Source organism: Microtus pennsylvanicus, chromosome X (genome assembly GCF_037038515.1).
Source record: "Microtus pennsylvanicus isolate mMicPen1 chromosome X, mMicPen1.hap1, whole genome shotgun sequence".
NCBI lineage: Eukaryota > Metazoa > Chordata > Mammalia > Rodentia > Cricetidae > Microtus > Microtus pennsylvanicus.
In genome coordinates, this window is record NC_134601.1 from 3,798,689 (window position 1) to 3,804,984 (window position 6,296).

Here is a 6,296-nt window from a genome sequence, read left to right on the forward strand (position 1 = left end):
CCCCCAGAAAGTTCCCGCATGGTCCCCTCCCCCCAGTTTATGGTCCCGATTTCCCCTAGGGGCCACCCAAGAGCACAGGAATACCATTAAACCTGGATATTTTTAATTTTGCTTGTTGTGATTTGACGTGATTGGAATTTTTGCACAGGCAGAGAGCTCGCTTTAGAAAAATTCCTAACACTTTCCTTTCCTTCTCTCTCCCAAAGAGGTAGCTGCTGCCGTGGCTCCTCTCCTCCCCCCTTTCTCTCTCTCTCTCTCTGTTTCTCTTTCTCTGCTCTTACCCCTTCTTTCCTTCCCCCTTTTCCCTTACCACTAAATATATCCAACCTCACTCTGCATGGCGTGCCTATCCTTGTCTTTAATCTGCCATGGCTGAGGCTCCTCTTGGGACTGGCTGCCCCTCCAAGGTCTCTCACCCACCTTGCAGCTCCCTGCCTAAGCTCCCTGCCTAGGACCCTTGGGCTGTCATGGCCTGCAGGCCACTCAGGGGCTCCCTGCCTGGGACTGGCTGCCTTTGTGACCTGCCATGGTTTCGTGCGGCTGTCCATGCTGCCTACTGCCACCACTGGGGCGTTGTTTTATTTTTTACCATTATAGCCACACCCTTCAAGGAAGCGACCTCTTCCTCCCCCAGGAGCTATCAACTATTCATAGTCCTTCAGTTAGGGGTAGGGGATCCCCTCCGTGATGCAGTGTCTACCGGCTTGATCTTGTGCAGATCTTAGTACACAAGCACAGCTTCTGGAAGTTCATGTGTACAATGTTATGCCCAGATCACATAGTCCCCCCAAAAAACAACAAGGAGACTGAGTTCTATATGTAAAAGCAAAGAGCCTTTTGTAATGGTCTGCTCTGTCCCTTTAATAAACAAGCCACGCCCACTCCCTCCCTCAGAGGCAAGCTGATCTTCAGCTTCCAGCCTGAGTCCTTCTTTTTGTCTCTCCCCCAAAGAGGCAGCTTCTGCCTCACTCCATTCTTCCCCACTTCTCCCCTTCTCTCCTCTGTCTGTCTCTCTCTCAGTCTCTCTCCCTGTTTCTCTCTGCTCTTTCCCCTTCTCCCCTTACCCTCTCTCCCCTTCCCTTCTGTTGTTCCTTTTGGAGACTACAGCTCCCAGCATTCCCCTGGACTACGGATACCAGCGCACACAGGTGCAGGACATTTCTCCCAGACGCCCCTGCATTCCCCGTTAAAAACAGGGGTTGCCACGAGCCTCCCCTCTCTCTCCCCCTCCCTTTCCTTCCGTCTCTTCACACCCGTCCCTCACCTGTTGTTACCCCCCCCATTAAAGTGCACCCACGTGGGACCGCCGCGTGTCTGTGTCTCCTTCCTAACCCCACACCGCCGTGTGTCTCGCGTTCCATCTCCACCCTCCAACCCCGCAAAAAGAATAACATTTTTGGTGCCGTGACTCGGATATCATCATCAAATATGGAGTCAAAGGCTCAGGCGGTAAGCAGATTCTTAACAAAGTTCCTTGACATAACAGGTCAGTCGCTGACTGCAGCAGTGACCCTTAAAATGTTAAGGAATATACGGTTAAAATCTATTTCTTTTAAGACACTTTCTTTAAGCTCCAGGACGCCAGCCCGACCCACCTAAACAAAGCAAACACAAGCGGATCATTAACAGAATAAGTATCATTTAATTTTTTATCATTCTTAACCCCAGACCTCCTAAAACTCCCCCACCCCAAATCTCCCCTTTAATTTTCCAAACCTCCTCCCAAACCTCCTCTCCCCTTTAATTTTTTTCTCTACTAATGCGGCTTTTGTCTTCCAGCATCTTAACTATGACCCAGCTACTCAGGAGGAGTCAGACAGATGCGATTTCTTCAATCAGCCACCTCAAAACGCCAGTGAACAGGACATAACCAACAGGACATCGTCAAAATAATCGGACACTCCCTGGATCCCTCAACGCCCAAAGCCAGCAGGAAGCAGTCATGAGAGACCAGGCTATGCCCCCATTCCCTACCCTTTAAGATCCCCCCGAATTTTTTTTAATAAAACCAAAAGGGTAAAATGTTGATCCTTTTGGAGACTACAGCTCCCAGCATTCCCCTGGACTACAGATACCAGCACACACAGGCGCAGGACATTTCTCCCAGATGCCCCTGCGTTCACCGTTAAAAACAGGGGTTGCCACGAGCTCCCTCTCTCTCTCTCTCTCTCTCCCCCTCCCTTTCCTTCCGTCTCTTCACACCCGTCCCTCACCTGTTGTTACCCTCCCCCATTAAAGTGCACCCACGTGGGACCGCCACGTGTCCGTGTCTCCTTCCTAACCCTGCACCGCCGTGTGTCTCGCGTTCCGTCTCTACCCCCTAACCCCGAAAAAAGAATAACACCTTCCATAACCCACTAAATAAATATCCAACCTCACTCTGCATGGTGTGCCTATCCATATCCATGTTTATGTCTCCCACCTGCGGCATGGCTCCCTGCCCAGGACCAGCCAACTTCAGAGACCTGTGGCATGGTCGTGGCATGCTCATCTGTCTGTCTCTCCTCATGGGACTCGCTGCCTCTCTTGGCCCACTGCAGGCACTCGGGCAACTGTGCCGTCCCTGCCTGGGACTGGCTGCTCTTGGGACCCACTGCCCTCTGTAGCCACTTGGGGACCTGCAGCATTTCTGCCGCTGCAGCCACTTGGGGATCCGCAGTATTTTTACTTAATCCATTACACCTTTATTTTTATTCAAGTTCGTGAACTCGGACTCTCTGTGTGTCCAATATATTGGCGTGATTGGAGAGCCCCTGAGCTCAGTTGGGGTTGGATTTTTAAAATAGCAGAGGTAGGGGTGAGGGATTGCTAAGGTTTAGGACCCCTGATTGCCTGACATTTGTTTAGGAGTGTCCTGGTGAAAAGCAATGGGTGCATGTTGGCAGGTGATCCTATCTACAATGGTTGGAATGTTAGAAATTTCCTTTGGAGGGTCTGTTCCTGGGTGGTGTCTGGGTGGTCACAATTTGTGGTCTTGTCTTAGGGTAAACTACTGAGACTTGGGCTTCTATTGAGCTTGTCATGGCTGGGTCCTACATGCAGCAGGCCTGCCATGTCCAGTGGACACTTTTGCCCCAGTACTTCTCAACCTCCATTTATTTCAATCTATACATCTTCTACAATGGTTCCTGAACCTTGGGAGGGCACAAAATTCTTTATCACATTTCCCTTTCATTAGATTACATTTTAGCCTCTTACACTGATGACATGCTGACTGGACCAAATGAATTAGAGGTAGCAACTACTTTAACTGCAGGGCTTTTTTCCCCTATCAATCAATTGCTTTTGAAAACACAATGACTGCTATTCTGCTTCTGAAGGTAAAAGCCATTCCAAAAGCATTTCTGTTTCTAGCCCCCAGCTGGTTGTTTTTCAGTAGCAATCTAAGCTCACTCTTCATCACCATGGGGGGGGCAACATAAAAGGGATCTGTTTACAGGAAACTGACAGCAAAGTTTCAACAGAATGAATCTGACTCTCTGGCCCCAACAAGAGAAAGGGGTGGTTCAAACACAAGGGTTTTTTCAAAGTCACACGTCCACGCAACTATACATATGTAACTACACGTGGAGGGTTTGGGGAGAGGGCCCCAGTCAGCATTTATCTTTACCCCTTCCTTCCATCTTCTTCCAATAGAATCAAGCCTGTCCCTGACCACCAGAGAAGCTGATTTGAGAGCCATGAGTACCTCAAAGTCTCACTGCGAACGATTTTTTCAAGTTCACGATTAACTCTTCTCTGAAAAAGGAAAAGCAGGCTGCCAACCCTGATTTTAGTAACTGATAGTGAAGGGTCCAAGAATAAGAATATAAAAATGTAGATTCCAGAAATAAGAATGTAAAAGTAAAGAAATATAAAGTTGTACGCCTCGGAGAATGAGAGCAGGCTGTCAGCAGCTTGGTCAGCAGCTCAAGGATTAACTATTAACAGCAGGTTACTCCACTTTACAACTGGCTGCTCTGTTTACAAGAGTGAAGCAGCCCTCTACAAACTGATGGTCAGTTTTTAGATAGCCCCCGTGACCACTCATGACGCGAGCTGAGTTAACTTTTAAATGATGGGATGTATGTGATTATTGACTTTTTGGTTGTGCATTTTCCATACCCTTCCCTGCAATGAGAAACTGGCAGTGTCATGGGTGGTGCAGAGCCTTGGTAAACACTATCAAGGGATACCAGGGAAGACAATAGATTAAGAACAAAACCTAGTTTAACTGAAAAAAAAAAAACTCTGATAATGGAAATTGCAAAGAAGGGCAATTTGTATCTGAGTTTTACCTTGAGATTGTAAACATTCTTTTGTTATTGCCTAATTCTTGCTAAAAAAGGAGGAGTTCGGAAGCTCTCCTTTGCCACAGCCTTACAAAATCCATCTCTGGTTGCAGTCTAAGCTAGCTGATAAGCTTTTGTGCCCCATGAAGATTTTTTTTTAATTTTTTTCCTAGAATCTGGTTTCTGGAATCGTTTGCTTCAGGTTTATTAGACTTCAGTGGTCTGTCCCCATCTTTGCGCCACCCGTGTGGACCCGACAATAGTTTTAGCACTAACTGTGTCAGCAGAGTGATTAAAATGCACACTCTGCCGTCCATCACAAACAACCTCAGAAGACTTGGAGGATTTAATCATTAGAGTTTTACCTATAGGGAAAGTGAGGCTAGGTGAAACAGTGTCTTGTGTTAGTGTCATGCAGATGGTAGGCGACAGGCAAAATCTGAAAGCACCTTTATTCATTCATTCATTTATTTATTTATTAAGACAGAGTTTCTCTGTGTAATAGTCTGGCTTTGTAGACCACACTGGCCTGGAACTCACAGAGAGAAAGCACCTTTTGATCTAAGGACACAGCTGATGTTTTTTTGAAGTAACTCCGTCTTCCTATGGAAGCCAAAAGCAATACCACAGTATTTACTAGAGTTGGGGTTTGTGGAGAAAGCTTCCAGACTAAGCTATAAAAGGCATCACAGGTAGAGATAGGACTTCTTAGTGTAATCCAGAAAATCTGAATGGACAATGGATAAGTGGATAAAAAAAATAATATATACATACAGTGACATTTTAGTCAACCATAAAGAATGATATTACCAACTAGATGTGATGATGCATGTCAGGTATAATTCTTAAGAGGAGCCTGTCTGCCAACACAAATAATTCCAATCAGACCAAATTAGACTGAATAAAAGGTGCCCACGTTTAATGCAGTGCTCCCAGATGGCCGGGAGCATGGTGAGGGGAAGAGAGTGAGGAGGAGGGAGACCATGGGAAACCCGAGACCATGTGTTCCTTTTCTGGGTGGCAGCCTCAATAGCCTGTGGAAGTGCCCCGCTGCTTGGCAGGCTTTTTTAGACCCTCCTTGGGGAGGGGTCACTGCTTGGCAGGCTTTCCTGGAGGTGGAGTCCGGACCAAGGCAACTCTCAGGGGGAGGGGTCTTCCAAAGATGAATGCCGGGTATTATAATGCACACTTACAATCCTACTATTTGGAGGCCAAGACAAGAGGATCGTCTAAAAAGCAAAGAAAAACAAAAGAAAACAAAAGACAGAAAATGGAACTAAGACATTTTCAAGAAAATTGATAGAACTGGAGATCATAAATTAAAAGAACATGAAGGTAAAAGGGAGATTATTAGGGACATGGGGGTGAATATGACCACAATATATGGCATGCATACACGAAAAGGCCATTAGGAAAATCTTTACTTTGCACAATTAGTATATGTTAATTAAAATAGTAGATGGAACATGTGGCCATATTGGTGTCCGAGGACCTTGCTGCTATGGGGCCATGCCAACTGAGTATAGCCTGTGCAGCCACATGGGGCTTCACCAGGCTGGTGCCATGGGGCCATGTCTGGGTCTGTGGCCCAACAGCATCCAGGATCTGGACTGATGTGCATGGCTGGGTTACCACAGAGGGTCATAGGAACCATGCATGTTGAAATCCAAGAGCCACGCTGAGCCAGCACTGTCCCTCACTGGCCCCAGAAGAGGTGTCCCTGCCTCTGCTGGACACTGCAACAGGAGAGCTAGCAATGCCCCTCCACAAGAGAGCTGACCCCAGCACTCAGGAGAGATGGCCCCGCCCTTCACCACAGGCTTGGGAGAGCTGGTCACAGATGACATGGGCCAAGGAGAGCTGGTTCTGCCCCTCACCTGTGGGGGCAGTCCCAATGGCCCAGCCTGACCAGCTCAGCTACCACCCAGACCCACATCCTGGGCCTTGGGTTGGCCCACCCTAGCATCTATCCCATCTATGACCTGATGGAGTCAGTGAAGGGACTGGTCCTGCAAAATGATACCG

The 6,296-nt window shown here is 47.6% G+C and overlaps 1 long non-coding RNA gene across 1 annotated transcript; it reads left to right on the forward strand.

The window, feature by feature from the left end:
* The first annotated feature begins 1,320 nt into the window (after positions 1-1,320).
* On the forward strand, positions 1,321-2,239 carry LOC142841363 (uncharacterized). Its single transcript, XR_012909050.1, has 3 exons — positions 1,321-1,449; positions 1,558-1,634; positions 1,780-2,239. It is a non-coding gene; the product is annotated as an uncharacterized LOC142841363 (long non-coding RNA).
* The last annotated feature ends 4,057 nt before the right edge of the window (positions 2,240-6,296 follow it).